Source organism: Cupressus sempervirens, chromosome 10 (genome assembly GCF_028749045.1).
Source record: "Cupressus sempervirens isolate cs-2001-9-10 chromosome 10, ASM2874904v1, whole genome shotgun sequence".
Classification (NCBI taxonomy): Eukaryota; Viridiplantae; Streptophyta; class Pinopsida; order Cupressales; family Cupressaceae; genus Cupressus; species Cupressus sempervirens.
In genome coordinates this window covers 750,768,843-750,791,342 of record NC_143127.1, presented here as the reverse complement: position 1 = coordinate 750,791,342, position 22,500 = coordinate 750,768,843, and the positions used below count along the sequence as shown (strand labels likewise).

At 34.7% G+C, this 22,500-nt stretch overlaps 1 pseudogene; it reads right to left on the bottom strand.

Annotated features, from left to right (window-relative positions):
* Window positions 1-184: 184 nt before the first annotated feature.
* On the bottom strand, window positions 185-20,733 carry LOC149536060 (uncharacterized; annotated as a pseudogene).
* Window positions 20,734-22,500: the final 1,767 nt, after the last annotated feature.

Here is a 22,500-nt window from a genome sequence, read left to right as displayed (position 1 = left end):
TACCACAAGATAACTCTTGGATGCAAATGGCTCCTTCATGAAGGTCAATAATATTAATTAACCACATTGTTTGATCTTCTTGATCACCTTGACAAGATAAGAAGTGGCCAACTTCACTTTAAATTTGTCAGAGTTAGTTTATGATCCATTTTCCAAAGTGCCTAAAAGGCCTTACTCATCATGCTTATACTTGTATATAATCATTCTCTTAATTACTATTTCCAATCAGAGGAGATGTGGGTTTCATTAGACATGTTTGAAGTAATGCAACTACCAATGAAGTCGTGGCACAAATGAAGTTGAAACCTTTGTAGTGAAAAGGAGCATTATTTGATAGGAACAATACTATAAGTGGACCCATTGCTATTGGAGAAATCAAGCTTGCAAGGGACTGACCACCAGAAAGAAGTCCCTAAGTTGTTCCCTGGTCATTTGGAATTTCTCCTTGCAATACAAATACATAAATAAATGGTCTAACAAGTACATAGATAACTCCAAATGATGTTGCAAAATATGGAACCCAAGTTGCCCAAACCAAGCCTGTGAATATGCCGTAGGCAATAGATGCACCCAATGCCATGCATAAGACATTATGCTCTCCATGGATATGATTAAGTATTGACAAGAAGAGAAGCTGTGATATAATGGACCCAACACCAACAACTAGCAAAATTTAACACATATAATGTGCCTTAAGATTCCACTTGAGGAAATTACTATAGTTTCTTTCATCGACTTCCATCTTTGAAAGAGGATAGTCTTATGCCAAGGTGATAATGACCTCTACTAAAAAATGTAATCTTTAGAGAGAAGCCTTGCTAGTAGATTCCTATATAATCCATAGAAACACTGATAATACTACCTTGGGATATCATATTTGTAATAGTGCAAACCACATAGTATCCCTATATATATGATTTTGTATCTTTGATTGATAGAATTAACCCCAAGCACTAGTCTATATATATATATATATATATATTGATGAATTGGTGTGGTCCTCGAGCTTGATTTTCATTATGGCTGGTTCCTTATACTCTGCTAACCCATATTCCATTTGTGTTTTCTCTATAACCACTATGATGATAGGAATTTGTCTTCAATTTGGATGTTGTATCTTCCAATTGCAATGTTATTTGTAGTCACAAATTTCCATAATGAGGAATTAGGTTTCCTGTACCATCGCGTGCATGAGTCTTTACTTTTCACTTTGAATGCCATAGATTTGAGCTTGAAATGATATAGTAACTCATAAACCCTAACTGCTACCCTTGTTACTTTGATATCATCCTTGCATGGGCTTTGCTCTTGAGCCTAAGCATCTTTATCAATTTTATTGATCAACCATTGGAACTTGCATTATATTCATTACCTTCCTATTGGCAAGGGAGAAGGTTTACATTTCTTGATGATATTTTGACATATTTGAGGGGAAATCATGATTACGTACATGTAGAGGATGCTTGTAAATATTTTGAGTAACTTCATCATTTTGTAATGAAACATTGATATGAACCCATATGTAACTTCTTCTTCTATGTTGCTTGAGACATGGGTTTTAAAGCATGATTAACATGATAAACCCCATTCCAACTTTATCTCCACTTCACTTTAATGAATATCCATATTTTTAATTTTCTTTCTTATAAGTGCCTAGGGATTTAGAAAACCATGCTCACAATCTTTGAAGATTAGTATCTATCCAAATACCTCGAATGTCCAAATTTCTATATTTATGAATACCCTTTACTTTAGACTACTGAAACATCAAGACGTACTTTGATCTTGAGATTTGGACAATTCCTAAAACTTAAAATTTAAAATTTGACCCTGAACCTCAAACCTCATGCTTATGGAAATACTAGCACTTCAATAGGCATATTGAGAATTCAAATCTTAATCTAAAATTTGAATCCTAAATCTGCAATACAAGATTTGAAGTTCAAACTTTGACCTTTAAATCATTGGGCTTCCATTTTGAACCTACACTTGAATCTATAGATGCTAAGTCTTCAAACTCTAAGAATATGAACTCTTTGGATTTTAACCATTATGTTTTGAAATCACCAAAGACATTTATAATACCGAATTCACCAGGTCTCCAAATTGAATTCAAAATCTTCTCAAACTTCAAAATTGTTCAAACAAATTAAACCACTCTGAACCACTTGACCTAATCTTCATCTTAATCTACACTTTTGCACACCTTTTTTTTTGAAACTATTGAACTAACACAATCTGAACCTAAAATATGAATTAAGACAGAATTCTGAACTTTTTTGAACTAACCAATCTACATTTTGAACTAGTTCAAACCATTTTGAACCTTAGTTCAAAGCACTTTAGAGAGGTTCAAAACCTAAAACTTAAAGTTTAAATTTTAGGTCCATATGTGTACTAACAGTAGTGAAAAGAATCTCTCTAATCTCTCTCCCATTTGATCTAATTTTGTTTTCATTAATCTTCTATAACTGAGTTGATACATCTCATATTCAATGATGAAAACCTTTCTGTTTGCCAAAAATCTAAAAACCTCATGAAATGCTATTAAAAATTTGGGTTTAAACTAAATAAAGGTGATCGAAAGTGACCCCAACTACAATTTTACTAGGTTTTACCAATCCTGTAACTATATTTTCAATTTTAGCCCATTTCATTGAGAAGGCCCCAAAATTACAAATCTGCCTGTAGCCACTCATGGTTAACACCTGCACAAAATATGACTACAAAAATGAAGAGTTTATTCTTTTCTCATTCATGGTGCCCCTAAGATTAAATTGAAAATCTTGGTCCTAGACTGAACAAAGCATAAAATAAAAATTGAAATGATCAATATAGTAAAACTATATAAAACCATTAAATCATTTAAATATTTTAAACCATTTGAAAGTCTGAGCATTGAAAATATTTGAATTTTGATTTTATATTATTTTCAAATCTCCTTGCCACTTGTCCACTTCCTATTTACTATTTTTCTCAAGTGGGCCCCACATCTCCAACCTCTTATTTACTTTGCAGCATCCTTCCTTTCTTATTTTCTCCATCTGATCATACAACACACTATTTTTGTGACATCATGAACATTTGAGAATCCTTCTACAATCCCACACTAGAAAGCCTTTACCATACCATCATAATGACCCTTGCATTATCTTTACGATCTTATGATTAGACGTAAGATCATAGATCCTCTTCACTTCGTGTCTCAATCCTTTGATCCTATGATTCAAGAGTGAAAATAGGGATGACTCATCTTCCATGTGACATGCTAGTTGTCAAACCAATAAAAACTCTCCATTTGAACCTTTTCTTCACTACTGGCACTTCAAACTAGACCCACTAATCCTTGAGGACATGTGTCATTGAGTTGCTACCTTTCTATACATAAAGAGTGAACATTTTTCCATAGCAATGAAGTGATAGCCCTTGATTTCATCTCAATTTGATGGAAGATATTTTAATGTAGTTTTTAATATCAGAGTGGTGGGTCCCTCCTTCATTTACCTTTTTCACTATGTCACTATCCTTAAATCTCGAGCAACTCTTTATAGCAACGTAGTGATAACCATAGATTTGCATTTAATCTAAAGGTGAGGAAGCTACATTACATTCACATAGCTGTGGTGGGTCCCTTGGTCACCATGTTGCATGGGGTAAATAGTGCACAACTTCTCATAGCAACTTGGTCATGATCATTGATCTGGTCTTGATCCAAAAATTACAATCTTTCATCTAACTTCTGACTTGGGCATGATAAATCTTCCAACCTGGCACACATCATCCCACCTTGGTTGTAGTTGGTCCCACTTTTCCACATGTCACATTAGTGCTTCACTGCATTGATTAAACTCCTTGCACCTTGAGAATGTGGGCAAGCACCCACCCTTGATCATGGTTAAATTGATGATCATAGATTATTGTACTGCCATAACACCTAGTTAGCTACATCAACCAATAGAAAATTTCCACATAGAATAGTACACTCTGACAACCACCACATAAGAAAACTTCTTACTACCTTTAGAGAAGTGGGTCCATAATGTCAGCCTTTGCCATACATCAGATAGGTGCTTCCCTACTTTATTTATCTGTTGATCATCTTCATAAAGTGGGCAAGCACCAACCATTGATCTTTGAAAGATCAACAATGACATAGTCTAAATTGTTTTTATAGCATGAGATAGAAATGATTACATCATTATGGACACTTGTCAAAAAGGCACTTATGTGCTTTATTTAACTATCTTGCATCTCCATAATGCAGGCAAGCATTATCCATTGATCGATTGAAGATCAACGGTAGAGCAATATGATGTTATCAATTATCATATCAGAACAAATAACTAATAGAATTATGACACCTAAAGTATGAAAAGAAAATAGATGTTAGTGGTGATGGTTTATCTCAAAAAGTATGGCACTAAGATCAACATGGACATGTGTCCACAAGGCACTTCCCTACATTATTTAAAACCTTTTCATCTTGATCAAGTGGGAACACACCAATCGTAGATATTTGAAAGATCAATGGTGGATAAAAAAAACATTAAGGGTTGCTCATAATAACTCACCTATCATCATCTTGGACAAGGGTCAACACAATGCTTGCCTACATTATTTAAACTTCAATTAACTTCATCAAGTGGTAAAGCACCCACTGTTGATCTTCCAAAGATCAACGACGTACATATGTGATGCCCAAAAATGAACGCAATGTATGATTCAACCAATGATATTTCTAGAAAGTTGCACGTGCTCTAACCATACTAATAGCTGTGAAAAAGTTCTGACAAGTCCCAGTCTTTGCAGCGTAGTTATAACCCAATGTCATCAAGTGCTACATCGCAAAAAGATGCTTTCTCACATTACATAAAAGTTAAGGAGATCCATCTTGTAGGCATGGTTGGTGCAAATAAACTACCACAATTAAGATGCTTTTTGAAACACTAAACAAAATAACCATGGTTAGGATAAAGGTGACTGGGATAAAATGGTTGGGAAAGGATTTTTAAAAGATATATGTAGAAAATTTGAAATAAAAATTTTTAAAAAGACTAAAACTTCCTATACATATATGAATTCAAAATGAAAACCCTACCCTTGGAAACATGGAGCACAAAAAATAATAGGGTAACACAAAATTAAAGGTTTTTTTAAATTATGGCAAACAAATCTTGAAACAAAACCCTAATTTTGAATAAGAAATTGAATTGTTATTGTAATATGAAAAAAATTTGAATAGTGAAAAATGAGGCCAATAGTAGCTCTGTCTGGGGATGCATGCCTCTTTTAGGCATGGCAAGGATTTAGATCTCTAGGAGAAGCAGACCACACACTTGATAGCAAAAATTTCTCTTGCACAAATTTATTGAAAATAGGGAAACAACTACTCCTACTATGTACACATGATGGCCTTGGACATAACTTCTTACCTCCATCATAAATATGATTTTCATCTACACTTTCATGAGGTAAGCTGAAAACATCTCTTCTATCAATTTCACCATTTAGATTAGCATCTTAAAACAAATTACTTGGCAAAAATTTACACTTTCCTCTTCTTTACAATCATCATCATAACAAGATGAATACACATTATCCATGTCATAAAATTGCTGATTACTATCCTTTGATTCATAAAACTAAGACTCTTCATCTTCAATATAATTTTCAACAAATCCATTGCATTCATTAACATTAGATTCATTAGCATTCAAAGCACTTTCAATCTCAATGATAAAATCTTGGATTTCACAAATCTTATCTAATCTTGACTTTGCTGACCAATCAATTAAATGTGGTATAAAAACCTCTAAGAGTACCATTGGCTATGAAGACTCCTCAAGTCTGAAAAACTCATCAAGATTCATAACTATTGATTTAAAATTTATGTAAATTTGAAATCCATTAACACCCTTAATGTCACCAATTGTATATCTTATCATTAGGATGGTCTTCTTGTGAATCTTTCTTTTTAGCCTAGCAATATTTGCATGAACACTTTCAAGAGTTGGCACATCACTTTCAGATCTAGACTCTAAATCCATCTCTTGAAATTTTAAATTTCTACCTTTTTTCTTAGTGCTGAAACACTAGATGGAAGAAACCATTTCTACCATTCAACTTTAATGAAAGACAAATACATGAAAATTGAAAATACCTTTTATGTGTTGCTATATGAAACCTTTTCTCTGCTGATTGGCATAGGTGCACATATGAAATCCTTCATACCATAGATAGAATCCTTGTAGAGCTGCCACCTCCTTGAAGAGGAAAATGAAATCATAGCAATGATTCACCTTTTGAAATCAACTACTTCAGCAGTTAAAAACAAACACATAAACCATTAATCAAGAACTTATACTTTCTCTTTCCCAACAAACTAGATCTGCCCACAAACATTGAAAGCCTCTGATATTAAAATAAACCATGCACTAGAATAGATATTTAGACTAGAGTTGCCACTCACACTTGGTAAGGAAAGATCTAAAACAATTTACCACTTATAAATTTTGAACTAGACTTTCAATATGGAAAAACTTTCAAATCACTAACACCTTGAAAAGAGAATACACTTCATATATCGATTCTTGACTCTAAACTTTTCTCAACAACATATGCAAAAATTGAACTGATTGAAGATAGACTTATAATATTCATAGAACACAATTTACATCCAATTCTCACAACATACTACTATAAATAGATAAAAACTTACTGGGGTGCATGAATATTTAGCAGAGAGATGGAAAACACTACCCCTTGCTGTTGTAGCAGACTTTGCACATGCCTTTCTTTCAATCATATTGAATCTCTGTTTCAGATTCAATACCTCCCCAGTAGAGTTTCCATTTTTTTGGTGACTTGGATGGGCAAAACCATACTAACAAATAGGACTAAAGTATTCAATTTACACCAGAGGTTCTCCTTTTAACAAGATGTATTGCGATACAACTGCCCTACAAAGTTGCTATTTTGTCAGGGTAATTTGAAACCTATAGTGTTTCAAAACACCAACACTAAAACCCCTAAGGAGTTATTATAATTATATATATGGGTCAAAAGGGGTCATATGATAACCTATGACTTTACGTAGGACCTATTTTATTTGTTCTAATGGGTTGAAAGATTCATAGGATAACCTATGACCCCTTTCAACACATTTCATGAATACATATAACTGTAGGGGTCTTAGGACCCCTAGAAACATATTATAATTATAAATATAAGTTGAAAGGGGTCATTGAGTACTCTAAGACCCCTTTTGACCCATCAAATAAGAACATATGTCCTCTAGGAACATATATCATGTGTTCAAATGAGTCAAAAGGGGTCATAGAGTACTATAGGTCCCCTTTTGACCCATTATATAAAAAAATATGTTCCTAGGGGGGACATACATGATGTGTTTAAATAGATTGAAATGGGTTACAGGGTACACTATGACCCCTCTCTACCTATTATATGACAACATATGTTCTTAGGGGTCCTAGGACCCCAAGGGACATACATCATGTGTTTTAATGGGTTGAATGGGGTCATAGGGTGCCCTATGATCCCTTTTGGCCCATTAAATGAGAACATATATTCCTAAGGGTCCTAGGACCTCTTGGAACATATATCATGTGTTTGAATGAGCCAAACGGGTCAAAGAGTACCCTATAACCCATTTCAAATGATTATATGATAATACATTTTCCTAGGGCTCCTAGGACCCCTACAGACATACATCATGTGTTTGAATGGTTTGAATTGGGTTATATGGTTACCTATGACCCCTTTTGACAAATTAAATGAGAACATATGTTCTTGGGGTCCTAGAACATATATCATGTGTTCAAATGAATTAAAAAGGGTTGTAGAGTACCCTAGGACCCCTTTCAACCAATTATATGACAACACATATTCTTGTGGATACTAGGACCCCTAGGGACACATATCATGTGTTTGATTGGATCTAAAGGATTCATATGGTATGCTTTAATATATCTTCCTAGGGGTCCTAAGAACCATAGGGAAATGCATCATGTATTTGAATGGGTCGAATGGGGTCATAGAATGCCCTATGACCCCTTTTGACCCATTAAATGAGAGCATATGTCCGTAGGGATCTGAGGACCCCTAGCAAGATATTTCATGTGTTCAAATGAGTCAAAAGGGGTTATAGAGTACCCTTTAACCCATTTCAACCCATTATATGATAACATATGCTCCTAGTGCTTCTAGGACCCCTAGGGACATAAATTATATATTTGAATGGGTCAAAAGTGGTCATATAGTACCATATGTTCCATTTTGACCCATTAAATGATAACATATGTTCCTAGGGGTCCTAGGCTACTGAGAAACATATATCACGTGTTGAAATTATTTGAAAGAGGTCAAATAGTACCCTATAACCCTGTTCAACCCATTATATGACAAAATATTTCCATAGGTTTAATAGGATCCCTAGGGACATAAAACATGTGTTTGAATGGATTCAAAGGGGTTATAAGGTACCCTATGATCCCTTTTAGCCCATTATCTAACAATGTATATTCCTATTAGTACTAGACCCCTAGGGACACACATCATGTGTTTGGATGGATCAAAATGGGTCATAGGGTACATTGTGACATCTCTTGACCCATTATATGACAATATATTCTCCCAAAGGTCCTAGGACCCTAGGGAGATAGATCATGTGTTTGAGTGGGTCAAAAGGGGTTGTAGAATACCCTATGATCTATTTTGATTCATTATGTATCGACATATATTCCTTGGGGTACTAGGACCCGTAGTGACATATATCATGTGTCTAAATTGATCTAATGGGGTTATAGGGTTACCTATGACCACTTTTGACCCATTAAATGAGAACATATGTTCCTATGGGTCTTAGGACCCCTCTTAACATATATCATGTGTTCAAATGAGTTGAAAGGGGTGATAGAGTACCTTATGATGCCTTTCTATGCATTATATGATAGCATATTTCCCTAGAAGCCCTAGGACCCTAGGGACATACATTATGTGTTTGAATGGGTTGAATGGGGTCATAAAGTTCCCTATGACCCCTTTTGACCATTAAACAAGAAAATAGATTCCTAGGGGTCCTAGGAACATATATAATGTGTTCAAATGAGTCAAAAGGGGTAATAGAGTATGATATGACCCCTAACACACTTAATGTCATAAAATGGGTCAAAGGGGTCATAGGGTATTCTAGGATCCCTTTTGAGCAATTAGATCATATCATTTATGTGGTTAGGGGTCCTAGGACCTATAAGCACACATATTTTGATTGAAAGGGTCAAAGAGTGTCAAAGGGCACCCTATGACCCCTTTGGATACTTCAGAACCATTATATGTATGGTTAAGGGTCCTAAAGCCTTTACAAAAAATACTAAGGATCCTGAAAAGGGGTCATACTATTATAAAAAAAAGTTGAAAAAAATATTTTTAATTTTTAATTTGGGAAAATTGGGTATCTAATTTGAGAATGCGTATCTAATTTGGGAATGGGTACCCGATATTATCAGGTACCCAAGTAGGCTTGGTTTTTCTTTGGATGCTAACCCTCCATGGTCAACACCAAAAACATCCCTAAAATGTGTTTTTGGCGTATTATTGTCTATTTCTAACTTCGATGACGTAGCTGACAACTTTTTTTCATCCAAATTTGATGAAATGAAAAGGGTTTCTTGAGTACATTCTCAACTTTCTATTGATGTAATATTTTTTAAATTATGAGTTTATTAAGTAATTATTATTTATCTTCTAATGGAGTTAGCTACAAAGTGTTGATTAATATGCTAATTAAAAAATAGCTATAAGTTTTAAACCATATAATATTTTTGAAATCCAAAAGATGCATGAATTTCTATGTTTCAACTACTATAAGGAGAAAACAAGATAAATTTAATTTTGAAATTTTTTTAATTAGTTAGGGTGGTTAGACACAAGAGTTTTTTAATTCTAAAAATGGTATAGTAGAAAATTCATAATTAATTATTTATTTGGAATAAAAAAACAAAAATATGTGTCACATCCGAGCATGAGTGTACTTCATATATCTAGAATCTTATTTAAAAATATTATCATTTGATTTTGATGAAGGTGGTTAGACATACACCTACTTCTTATTTTTTCCCTAAAATGTTTGTACTACTACATTCAAATCCAAAAAAAATTCCAAACAATTTTTTTTCTTCAGATAAGGCCTAGTAGTTTAGAAACTACATTCAATTTTCTATAGATTCTTTTCTTATAACTTTTTTATATATAGTTCATAACTACTTTAAAATTACTTGTCAAGTTGACATAACCCTGATTTGCTAGTTTTTCACTACCACTTAAGGGCATAGTTTGGTTGACCATGATCTTGCACATACCTAGTCCTTACATGTGGTATCAGAGCTTTGGATTCCACATTAGGGCCTTGAGTTCACTATGTTAGTCATAACCCTAGGTCACATAATTATAAGTCAACTAACTTAATATTCAATTGTATGATATTATTCCATGGGTTGATTATTCTAGTTATGGTTAGTTCTGACATGATAGTATAGGATATTCCTTGTGTATTTCATGCCTTTTGGTTGACCATGCCTTCTTTTAAAAATTGTCAAAATGGGAATATTATGAAATGATTGCTAAATTGAGTATCTCATATTGGTATAATTGCATCTTGACTAAATTTCTATGATTTCATAATATGCATATTGTTTTCATTACAATTAAAATTGTGAACCTTTATTTTGAGATTTCTCTCCATGTTAAGGTGGCTAGGGTATGTGTTTTATGTTGCTATTCCTATGATGTGGAGTTATCTTCTCTATCATGTTTAATGTAGAAACATTGATAGAATGTATAAGGGAGTAAATTAGATTGTGAAGAACATGGCATTCTTCCTCTTACATTGAGATTTTGATCATTTTACTTGTTGTGTATGAGACTTGGGAATCTTACCTTCTAGTAAATAGTGTCGAATATGGAAAAGAAAGGGAAGGGTAGAAGTAATGCTTTCTTTTACACTCTAATAGCCATTATACATCTGGTGTAATGCCCTGCCCAAAGATGCTTGGAACAAGGATGAAATACAAGCCAAGATCTTTTTTGAACAAGTATGAGTGCACATGACAACATCATACACAGATCACATAGATTGCGATGAAAGATTTTACCAACATCCCAACAACCAACAGACCTCCAAACACCACTACTAACCAAAATAATTGACAAGGAATAAAGCACAACTGAATTCAAATTGAAATAATTCCAAATTAAAAATGTGATACCACGGGATTAAAGAACACCTAAGAGGGTACCCTAAAAAATTATTGAAAAGTTTGAATCAAATCAAAAAGTGCCCGTTATCCACACAAATAGGTTTTTGTAATATCTAGGTGATGCTTTCTAGCATCACATGACATTTCTAAAGAAGCAAGGTGATGCTTTTAGGGATAGGGAAATACTTCTCTCAATGGTGTATGATACACATTAAGTATCATATGAAACTTCATCCATGGGGGTGCAATACTAGAAAGTATCACATGAAATTACTCTAAGAAGTATGCAACACAAACAAGGAATGCATGAAATAATGTTAATGGGTGTGCAATATAATATTGTATCACCCCATGCTAACACATGGTCACCCAAGAAAAGAAAGAAAAACTCCTATGGATAAACAAAAAATTTAAACTGAGTTCAGAACCTCCACTCTAGGGAGTACGAGATCCACAATTTGAGGTGTAAACACTTGAAAACAATGCTGAAAGATAGAAACATCTAACCATTTAACAAGTAGAAAAAGGGAAAGTATAGAAAGGAAACATTGCAGAGTACTAAAAGTAACATCATGGTAGATGGAAATAACATCGCAATGAATAGTACAAACAAACTAAGTACATGGTTCCTCTCAACTATCAATAGCATCATAAGACCATTGTGTGCCCTAGCCATCCCCCATGTGTAACATCCCAAGCCATTGATCAGATCATTAGTACTATCATAATAGGGACATCACAACTAAAACATGCTACAACATAAGCATAAGGAAATCTAACATGCTAGAAGTAAAGAAAAAGATAAATGTACAAAGTAGATAACATCACCTGTCACATGCTAATCATCATAATAAGGAAATGTGACAATAACTAACATCATCTAAACATGATATACAAGCATTCCAATGAAAGCATAAATCACAAGAAAGCATACTTCGGAACCTAAAGTACCAAGTGAAAACATCCAACAATGGACACACTAGAATGAAGACCATCTTTGTGCACTGGTCCCTAGTAGTGGTATGGGTAGCTATGCCTCCTAAACATGTGGCACCCATAGGTCCACTCTCATTGTGTTGATGGAAATAATGATCCAACCACAAACACACACACAGAGAAAACATCCATGGCTAACACACACACTAGGTAGTATGATGACTTAAACCAAGACATAAACAATGCATAAACTACAGGTCTTGGTTAGACACTCAATGGGCTATTAAGTAGGGGCTAACATCATGGAGAGTTACTTGGCATCGAAAAGCCCAAGCTTGAACTATGCAGGTTCAATTCCTTGACAGAAGACTCTAGCAAACCACATCATTTTATTATGTTAAGTTTTATTACCACCTAGTGTTTTATTTAGTTATCACTTGATTAAAACTTCCTTTGCCAACCCTCTGAGTATAATGCTCACCAAAAAACGAGATAGAAGCCCCCTCCATATGCTACCCTACCCTACCCATGCTCATCCAATGATGAGTGCCCATAGGCATGTAAATTCCCAACCCAACCCCAATGATCATAACTTTTGGAAGTACCATGAAAGATTAGGCCCTGCAAGTCACCCAACAAATGTACATGCATGTACTCATGTATAGTGCACCACCATTATGAAGATCATACCACAAGGACTAGATGAGAACACAAAGCAAAAAGTCACTCAATCGATAATAGACTCAAGAGGATGGACATAACACACATCCCAATGCAACATAAAAGTGCAATGAAGGTCTGACCGACATCCAAATGGATAATCCAGGTTGACAACCCAACTCATGCCAAAAAACTTGAGAAAACTAGGTAGTACGCAAAATGAGGTAAAAACCTCAAAATATAGGAAAATTTTGAAATTAAAACTGAATTGGCCTTTGGGTGCAGAAACCCCAAAAATCCAAAAATAAAGGAGTTTGGACACTGTATGAAAAAACAACTAGCATAACAGCTCAAAACCCCAAATCCTCATCCAAAAAATAGGGAAAATGTTCATACCTGACCAATTGAGTAGAACCACAAAACAAAAATGGAGGGGAACACTAGTTCTCAACCTCGTAACATATTGCTACAAGAAACAAAAGCTGAAATGGAGTAGAAACAATTAAATGGGAAGGCCCTACCTAATAGAAAACGGGGTAGAAACTAAAAATAGCCTAATAAAATAAATAACCCACTAAATCTATTGAAAGTGATGGCAAAGCAAGATCTCCTGAAGCCAGATCCAATGAGACTAATCTCAAAAAAAATCCACGCTCACAGATCTAAGAACAAATAGAATTTGAATCCTTCAGAAGAGGATTCTCAAAAGAGCTCTCAAATTTTTATTTTTGAAAAGTGAGAAGTGAATAATAGAATTTTTTTTTCAATACTTATTCACTTTTCAAGTGAATAGTCAATTAGGGCAAATAGCCAGTTAGACTAGCTAGACTCTAAATCAACCCAAATGAAAATATATTATTCTCTGTAATAGGAATTCACCTAAGGCAAAGCTGCCAAAAATTAAATCCAAAAATATTTAAAGCCTGAAAACCCAAAATCACAAAAAATCACTTAAACACTTTCGCAACAATGTGAATTTTTAAATGCATAGGCATGTTCATTGGTCTAATCACATAATGCAAATGAGTTTAGATTTATTAATCACCAAAAAGTTTTAATTTAAAAAACTAAAATAAGGATACGTTAACCATATAGGGATCACATTGGTGAAATATGAATAATTGAATCACTAACTCCATGTGCCACTGCTAGACATAAATTCTACACACTAAAACACATGATCAAGTGCAATTGCATAATAATATCATAGCCAAAGTAATTAATGCATTAAATGCCTAATTAATCCATTTACATCACTCATGTTCACATTAAGCATAAAGATACAAGAATGAAGTAAATAACCATAATATAAGATCCATCACATAACATAATCATCAAATATGTCCAAATACCAGATAATCAAATATCATCATAGATCTATTATCATCTCAAAATGGCATCAACATGAAAATATGATAAACTGAATAGCATAGTAGTAAGGCATCTATGATACTAAATCAAATTATAACATCTGACCCTAAGGTCATCTCAAGGTACATATAATAAGAGTAAAAAGTATCTCTCAAATCAAAATAGACAAGGTACATATTGCAAACACGAGAGGCACTACATCTGGTACTAAAATACTTTGGCAAAAGCTATGAGCATATGTTTCTTGAATATACTTTCTTGTGTTCCATGTCCTTGCCATATCCATGATTAGTTGTACTTAGACATATGTGGAGAGTAGTTTCTTTCATAGCTGCACCAGATACCTCCTGCCTATTGTACTATTTGAGACTCATATGCATTGTAGGGTTGGGAATTCTACAATTTAGGTAGGATCCCAAGGAAGTGAAGGCTTCATGGTTGGGTAGGAAAGTGTTGTGGTTTCAAAACACACGCCCCATTTCACCTAGAAATGGGGACCCCCTACTTTATTTTTTCAACTTTTTTAGATCCCTAGTTTGGGATCTAAGTCTTTTTAAGGATTTTTCCTAGTGTTTTTTAGTAAAATTTGGGTCTTTGCCTAAAAACCTAGATTCTAGAAATCATGTTTCTGAGAGAAAAATAAAATTTTCATAGGGAAGAGGTAAACTAGTGCACCTAGTGCACCTCACCAGGTGCACTAGTGCACTAAGTTATTCAAGAAAAAACACACACCCCTCTTGGAAGTGTGCATCTATGCACCTACATAGTAGCATACCTCTAAGAGGTGCATTGACCCCCAAGCCTATAAAGCCTAGGAGTTCACCCCCTTTCCTTACCATTCTTCCCTCTCGCTCCATGCTCCCACACCTCTACAGCTCTTGAGGTGCATTTTTGTGCTTGATCCCTCTCACCTCACCTGCACACACACAACACTAAACATTAAACATCTAAGGCAAAAAGGTGTGCACCTTGTGCACCTCTCGAGGGGTGCTTTCATTAACATAACCTTAAAACTAAAACTAAACTCTAAAAAAAATAAAACTTAACCTTCACCAAGTGAAAGGTGTGCAAGTGTGCACCTTCACTTGGACTAAGCATCCCTTTGTGCTATAAGGGTGCACATCTAGTGCACCCCATGAAGTGCACTAGGTGCACAACTTCACTTAGACTAAGCATTCCTTTTTCCTATAAGGGTGTGCATCTAGTGCACCCCATGAGGTGTGCTAGGTGCACATCCTTAGTGATGTTATCTTGATTTAGGAAGGCACACTTAGTGCACCTCCCAAGTGTGCAAGGTGTGCCACTTTTCTTATTCAGAGGTGTTTAATAGGGTTTTTGACTTTTTTAGAAATTTTTTAAAGGATTAGGGTTTTTGGGTTGTCTTTTGTCATAATTAGGGTTTATGTTAGTTTTTTCCACCTCCAAACTAATGGATGTTGATTTTGTGTAGATTTAATGGCTTCCTCATTGTCCTCCCTCACTGCAAAGATGGACCCAAAACAAGTAGTTTTCAAATTTCAAGGTGTTCTAGAAAAGTGATGCTTTCAAGAAGAATATTAAGAGATCTAGGACACTAAGCTTGGCCATATCAACTAGAATAAATTCCTAGTTCTATGCAACAAACCTACTAAGAGATCCTCAATGATATATGCTCTTATCAGATAAGGGCTAGTCAACACAACATCACATCTGGTATTAGTACGGTCTTCAAAATTAATCATGGCACTAACAAAGAACTATGTCTCAGAAGAAAGGGTTGCAAAAAACATAACTAGAGAGATCATACTAGATCTAAGACCTAAGAATATAGAAAATTTATGCCATCTTCTAAGAGTAAACCATAATATTAGATTGGCATATCATGAGGCAGAAACCTGGTATAGAGAACATACAAAGGAAGCATCTAAAATCATTTAATCTTTGTATTTCATTGAGAAGACTCCTCTTGGACAAAAGTAGGAAAAGTACACATGACAAGAGGCTATATGAAAGATGATATTGGATATTTTATAGTACTCTTGAGTAGAGTCATGGGGTTACCGGCATTAGGAGACCTAAACATAGGGATGGTACACTTCTTTGAGACCATCATAAAAACAAATATGCCAATTGATTGGGCTTCAATTCTCAGTGAGAATTTGGATTAGTAACTAGTGGTAGTCAAGAACAATCAAAATTTCTACATGACATCTTATTTGGTATATTTGTTAGCTGTGAGGGCAACAAACTATCTAGGATTGTTCAAAAGGGGTAGCATGCAAGATGAAAATGCATGGCCATATATAGTATACCCCTAGTTGGTGAAGAAAAATCTTTTAGAGCACAACAAAGAATACAAAATAGTGAATGATGCCTTCATTTTTGTAATCATTTGATTCATTGAAGGGGATTATGCAAAAAGGATGTCAAATGAAGTATCAATAAAGATCACATAAATCGGAGCCTATTACATCCAATTTAAGACATTTACCAATTTGAGAGTATTGGCTATGACTGTCAATCCCAAGAAGCTCCCCAAGTATCCATGTGCTAGGCTCATATTGCTAGAAATTGCATAGCAACTCTTATCTACATATGAGAGAGTGAGGAAGTAACACAAGAAAACCTAGGTATGGCCCATTACTATAGGACCATTTAGTGTGGTTTGGAAAAAGGATATTCTAAATTTTGAGTCTAAGTGGGATTAGTATAACTTGGATGAGAATAAATCTCCTCATCCTTTCTTTGATAACATTGGCAAAGTGCAGTATTTAGTGGGGAAGCAATTTCAACATGAAGATGTAATGGAGGATCATTGGATGAATGAAATGGATGACTACGAAATCCATATAAGGGATATTTTTAGGATGACTCTCAATCTAGAAGATAGTGCATTGAAGATAAAGGTCCCTTTAAAGGTAGTACAACAAGATAATAAAGAGGTCCTTGATGCATTGTACAATAGAGATAAGATTTTTGATCGACATATCATGAATGTAGAGATAAATAAAGAGGAAAATTTATATATTAATCATAGGGTGAAGCATGTCATTCAATTGACCAAGGATTGGATCAAAAGACCTTTCAAGTTGGATCTAATTCCTCAAACTATAGTTTTCCAATCTACAAACCACCCAGTCAAAGGTAGAGAAGAAAAAGTGATAGTGCCCACTTTCATAGCTTAGTCCTTAAAGAGGCCAGAAATAGTGCACCAACTTGATAGAGAAGTTATACTATAGGGCTTAGAAGGGTAAAGGAAAGAGGAAAATAACTTCACCCCAACAAGCTGAGCTAGAAGAAGGGACAACTCAAGTACCATAACAACATGGGGTAGAGAATGTATAAAGGGTACTTCAAATAATCCTCAAGTGACACCACCGAAACTAAAGAAAGGAGCTGAAACAAAAATACAAGAAGTGTCTCCTCCTGAACAAGAGGAAGAAGCCTCCCCATCGGCTCCAAAAAGAAGAAAGATCAAAACTCTAATTAAAAGGAGACAAAAAGTGATAAGAAAGGTTATTCCTTTTCCATTAGTCCCAAAAGTTATTCTAGAAGATGAAGAAGAGTGTTGGTAAATAGATTCATTCTTTCAAATTCTAACTCTTAAATGCCCAACTTGGAACAATATATGAACACAAATAGTTTTAAAGCCACTTGTGGATGAATGGCTTCCCTTTGAATTGGTAGGTTCTTAACTTGAGAATAGAAGAGGTATTACCAAGCTAGACCTAAATAGAATCTAACTCGGGCAAATAGAAGTTTCTCAATACCAAAATGGTTTTATGCACTCACACATCTTATGAATTCATAAAACTTATCTAAGCAATAGTTAATACCGACCTAACTAAATTTGAATCTGAATTATGATTACTAAACTGAAAATGCTGAAGGGATTTCTCTTTGAATGAACAATAACAACACCTATTACATTCATTCATTGTCTCAAAATAGGGGAAGTAAAACTCTATTTTTCCCTTGTCTCAATTTAAACAAAAGAGAAAACATAAACTAAATATAAAAACAACTAGAAAAGAAAATGATTGACATAAAATACCATTCAATTATCTCTACAAAAAAAAGTACTTCACACCAAAAATTTTCCGACCTTTCATTAATCTTTCAATTTCATACATATAGACTTTCGAAATGACCGTTACAATAGAAGTTTAATTGGTTCATCTTCTGAAAATGACAATTGGAAAGATGCTAGTTTGTCATATTTCAAAATTACAAAAGAAAATAAAAAGAGGGTATAATATGAATCATTTAGACTTCTTCCCCTTTTTTGTTTTCGCTCTATATGCCTTAGCAGCAACTATTACGGGAATTAGCTCCTCATGGTTGGGCACGTGTATATTAGCGAATCTCAAGACCCATATTGAATTTTCCCTTTCTAGCTCCTTTACAACATTCAACTGATTTGGCATCTCCTTTGTGGCTACATGTATACAACCAATAAGTGTCTGCAGTTCTGCAATTCTATTTTGACTACTAGAAGTCACTCTGGATAGATTATCCAAAAATGTAGAAAAGTTATTTTTCATTACATCTACTCCAATGAGAGCCTTTCCTTGACCACTGGTTTTTGAATCAGTGTGTAATCCTTTCATAAGTTTGAATCCTCTATCTTGAGTCTTCTTTTTTTATCCTCTATTTCCTTGAGTCCCTTCTCAACTACCTGGATCATTTCTAGCTTGAACTACATACTTTGGACCCATTTGAACAAAGGTTCATTTCCTTTCTTCAAAATCTTTGCTTCACCTAATTCTTTCACTTTCATCTAAATGATCATCTTTAAAAGAGAGATGCAGTCATCACATTTGACCCTTTCTTCGACTAGAGTATTACTATTAGACATGATGTTGTCCTTTTCTGTTTCTAGTCTGATGATAGCATTACAAATTTGATCTATTAGATAAAATCCTTTTGACTTGAGTTTCTTAATCCATTCTTTTCCAATTTGACTAAAATGTCTATCCTCCTAAAGTTTAGATATGAGAGCTTGTACTTCAATATCAGTAGGATTCTGGGTTACTAACACACCAAAGATAGTTGCTAGTGGGGTGACTAGTTGCTTAATGAATTTGTTCAAATCCTCTATCTCAAATTTTACTCTGATCTTTGATAACTTATGGCTCTCCAATTGTCCTTCTATAAATTAATTACATGAACTCCATAGGCCAACCTTTTTGTCATGTATAGCCTCTCCCAGATTAATTGAATGTAGAGTGAAATCATCTGCCATCATGTCCTCAATTCTCCCTCCTTTGTTTGGCTTGGCTATTTCCATTGTTAAGTGCCTTGTTTTAGGATCTTGTCCAAATATTGACAAAGTATTTTGTTTCTTAACCTTTGTCAATGTAGTCCTAGAATGAACTATGATAGATACAATATCTTTTGTGGGGACACTTTCATCCTTTCTCTTTCTCTTCCTTTCTAAACTATCTTCCAACCAAGAATATGTTCCTATCACTTTGGAAGCCATGCCAAGTGATTGAATACTGAACATCTTTTTCTTAACTAGAGTAATTGTTACAAAAATTGAAGAGAAAGGATTTTTTTGATCTTGAGAGATGAACTTAGAAGAATTTTGACCTTTCTCCACTTTTGAAGTCTTCTTCATTGCCTCATCTGACTCGAAAGACTCACTACTGCTACTCTTTCCATCCACTAAATCTACTATCTATAAAGGGGAACCACTTGGCTTCAAAAGTGAAGCACTTGCTGATGGAATGAGGTTATGATGAGGAGATGGGATTGGGGTGTTATGCAGAGAAGGAATAGGGGTAGTGTGAGTGGATGGGACTAGAGTGGAGACACTATCATTTGGTTCCTATATTTTCCTTTCCTCAATACTAGCCTAGGTTCCTATAACTAGGAGAGAACCATCCTAATAGGTCTAGGCTATAGGGACATTCTTATATGGAGGTTGATCTCCCCCACCTGAAGGTTGAGCTAGCCATTGAGTGGAAGATATGGCCATGCCTCATGTAGTACTATGCGGTGAAGTAGGTGTTGTAGCTACTAGAGAAGCTTGAGTGGTTGCACCCTTACTCCAACTATTTTTGGTTGTCCACTCAAACCATTTCTCCATTCCCTTGATGATCCTAGCCATCATGATATCAAGATTCTCTTCCACATTGACATATGGTTTAGAACTAATAGGAATCCCTCTTAACTTGGTCAAATATGTATTCCTATACCTATTTTGACCATCATCCTCCAATCCTTCAACATTAAGATCAATAACATATGTCTTCACTTGTTCCACTAAGAGCTTGGAAAAATCATAATCTCAACTCTCCGGCTCATCCTTGCAATCTGCCCAATAATCTTCTACAGTAGTGACATGCTTGATCATGCTCCCAATTTGTAGCACCTCTCTTTCATATCCATTTAGATCGAACATGGGTCTCACGACATCATATTCTTCTAGCTTGTACTTAGTCTCAAATGCCTTGAGCATATTTTTGGCATCAAATTGAGGCTCACAACCATAAGCTCCAACCTTCATAGGTAATTCATACTCTTTCTTCTTCAAATTGATGCTTAGCACGTTCACCTAGATTGCTTGTTTCACGATCTCTATCAGCACAATCAGGTCACTTGGGTATCTAGGTAGCTTCAAAGGAAACTTGTTGAAAGCTACAAGATGCAAATATGAAAAGGATGAGAATTGAATAAAGTAGCTACCAAACTAACTAATGGCCACCATTGCTTCTGGGCTGAACCTCCTCTCCTTGCATCGCTGGAGTTCCCTACAAATCCTCATTGTAAATGAGTCATTAACTCTAACATATTTTGCATACCTATTCTATAATTGCAAGCATGGATAAAATTCATAACTTTTCACATCATCAAGGAATTTCTCTATTTTGGGAAGGCCTAGCCACAATTGTAGAGAAGCTAACATATAAATTAGGAAAGAAGACATATAGAAGGTATTGTAAAACTTTGCAGCACTGAGGGATCTAGATAGATGCTCACTTACCTCATATGCCCAATCAACATAATGTGTATCTAAATAGATGATTTTTACCAAAAAGAAATAATATTTAATAAAATTGAGTGCTTCTACCTCACCTTTCAATCAATGTAAAAGAACTAGAATATCTACGATCTTAGGCTTGAGATTGGTGTCGAATAGGGTCTTAGGAATCTTACTTTTAGCTCCTTGTCACTTTTGGAACCAGGACCTCATAATTTCCTTTTTCCATGCCATTTTCTTCAAAGAGAACTCAGACATGGCTCCTCCAACTGTCAACTCAGAAAATTCTTCTCACTTTGGTACTCAAAGGTGATTTACTATAGTTTTCCTATCAATCAAGATTAAAACTATATGATGAGGTAGGAAAATTTGTCTAGTGTCCAGATTGTAGTGATTTATACATTTGACAATCAATTTAGGAGCTTGAACTACCATAAGAAATCCAGCTGCCTCCACTAGCCCACTTCCCCAGAGCTTTTCTATTATAGGGTGAATTGGCTCCGTCCTCAACCTGCTTTGGGAACCTTGCATGTTGAAGAAATAGAGTGAGGTATCTATAACATTCTACAATGTTGACTAATTGAATTTAGCTCATCAAAACTAGCATATCTAGTTGCCATTTAATCTGAGATAGAGATGAATTGAAACCTTAAAATTGGAAGTAGTGCAAAGAGTAGAACTTTGCAACTGTAAGAGCTTTGAAAACACTATTCAATTCAATAGCATAATAGTTCAATAAAGAAAGTGGTAATTTGAAAATCTATTATGTTCATCTTTTTATAGAAATCCTAATTCACCCATTAATCTTCAAGATTCGTGCCACATGAGTGAATTAAAGGATAAATCCATTAGATTAGTAAATGCGGTGGTTTCTAATGTATTTTTCCATGTCTTTTCATTGTTTCTATTGGCCCAATGGTAACTTTCTCTTATTCATACTTACTTTCCCATTTTTCACCAAGTTCCAGAGAATCAAGAATAGAGTACTCGGTAAGGAAAAATCTATTGAGCCTGATTTTGCTCAAGATACCTTTTCAAATTTGAATAACCTATTTTCATTACCATTTTGAAGTATCCTATGATCAATTTATGTGCTTGATGTGCTTGCAAAATTCATTTTTCAATAGATGTAGAAAATCACCTTCCAAGGTTCAAAACCTGCCGAGGAGAAAGCAACTTCTCTTTTTCTATCCTTACCTTTATTTTTTCTTTACCCTTTAAGTCAATATGCATCTAAGCTTCAAAAAATCTCAAAATGGATTCAAAGGAAAAAAATAAATTCACTTACTTTCT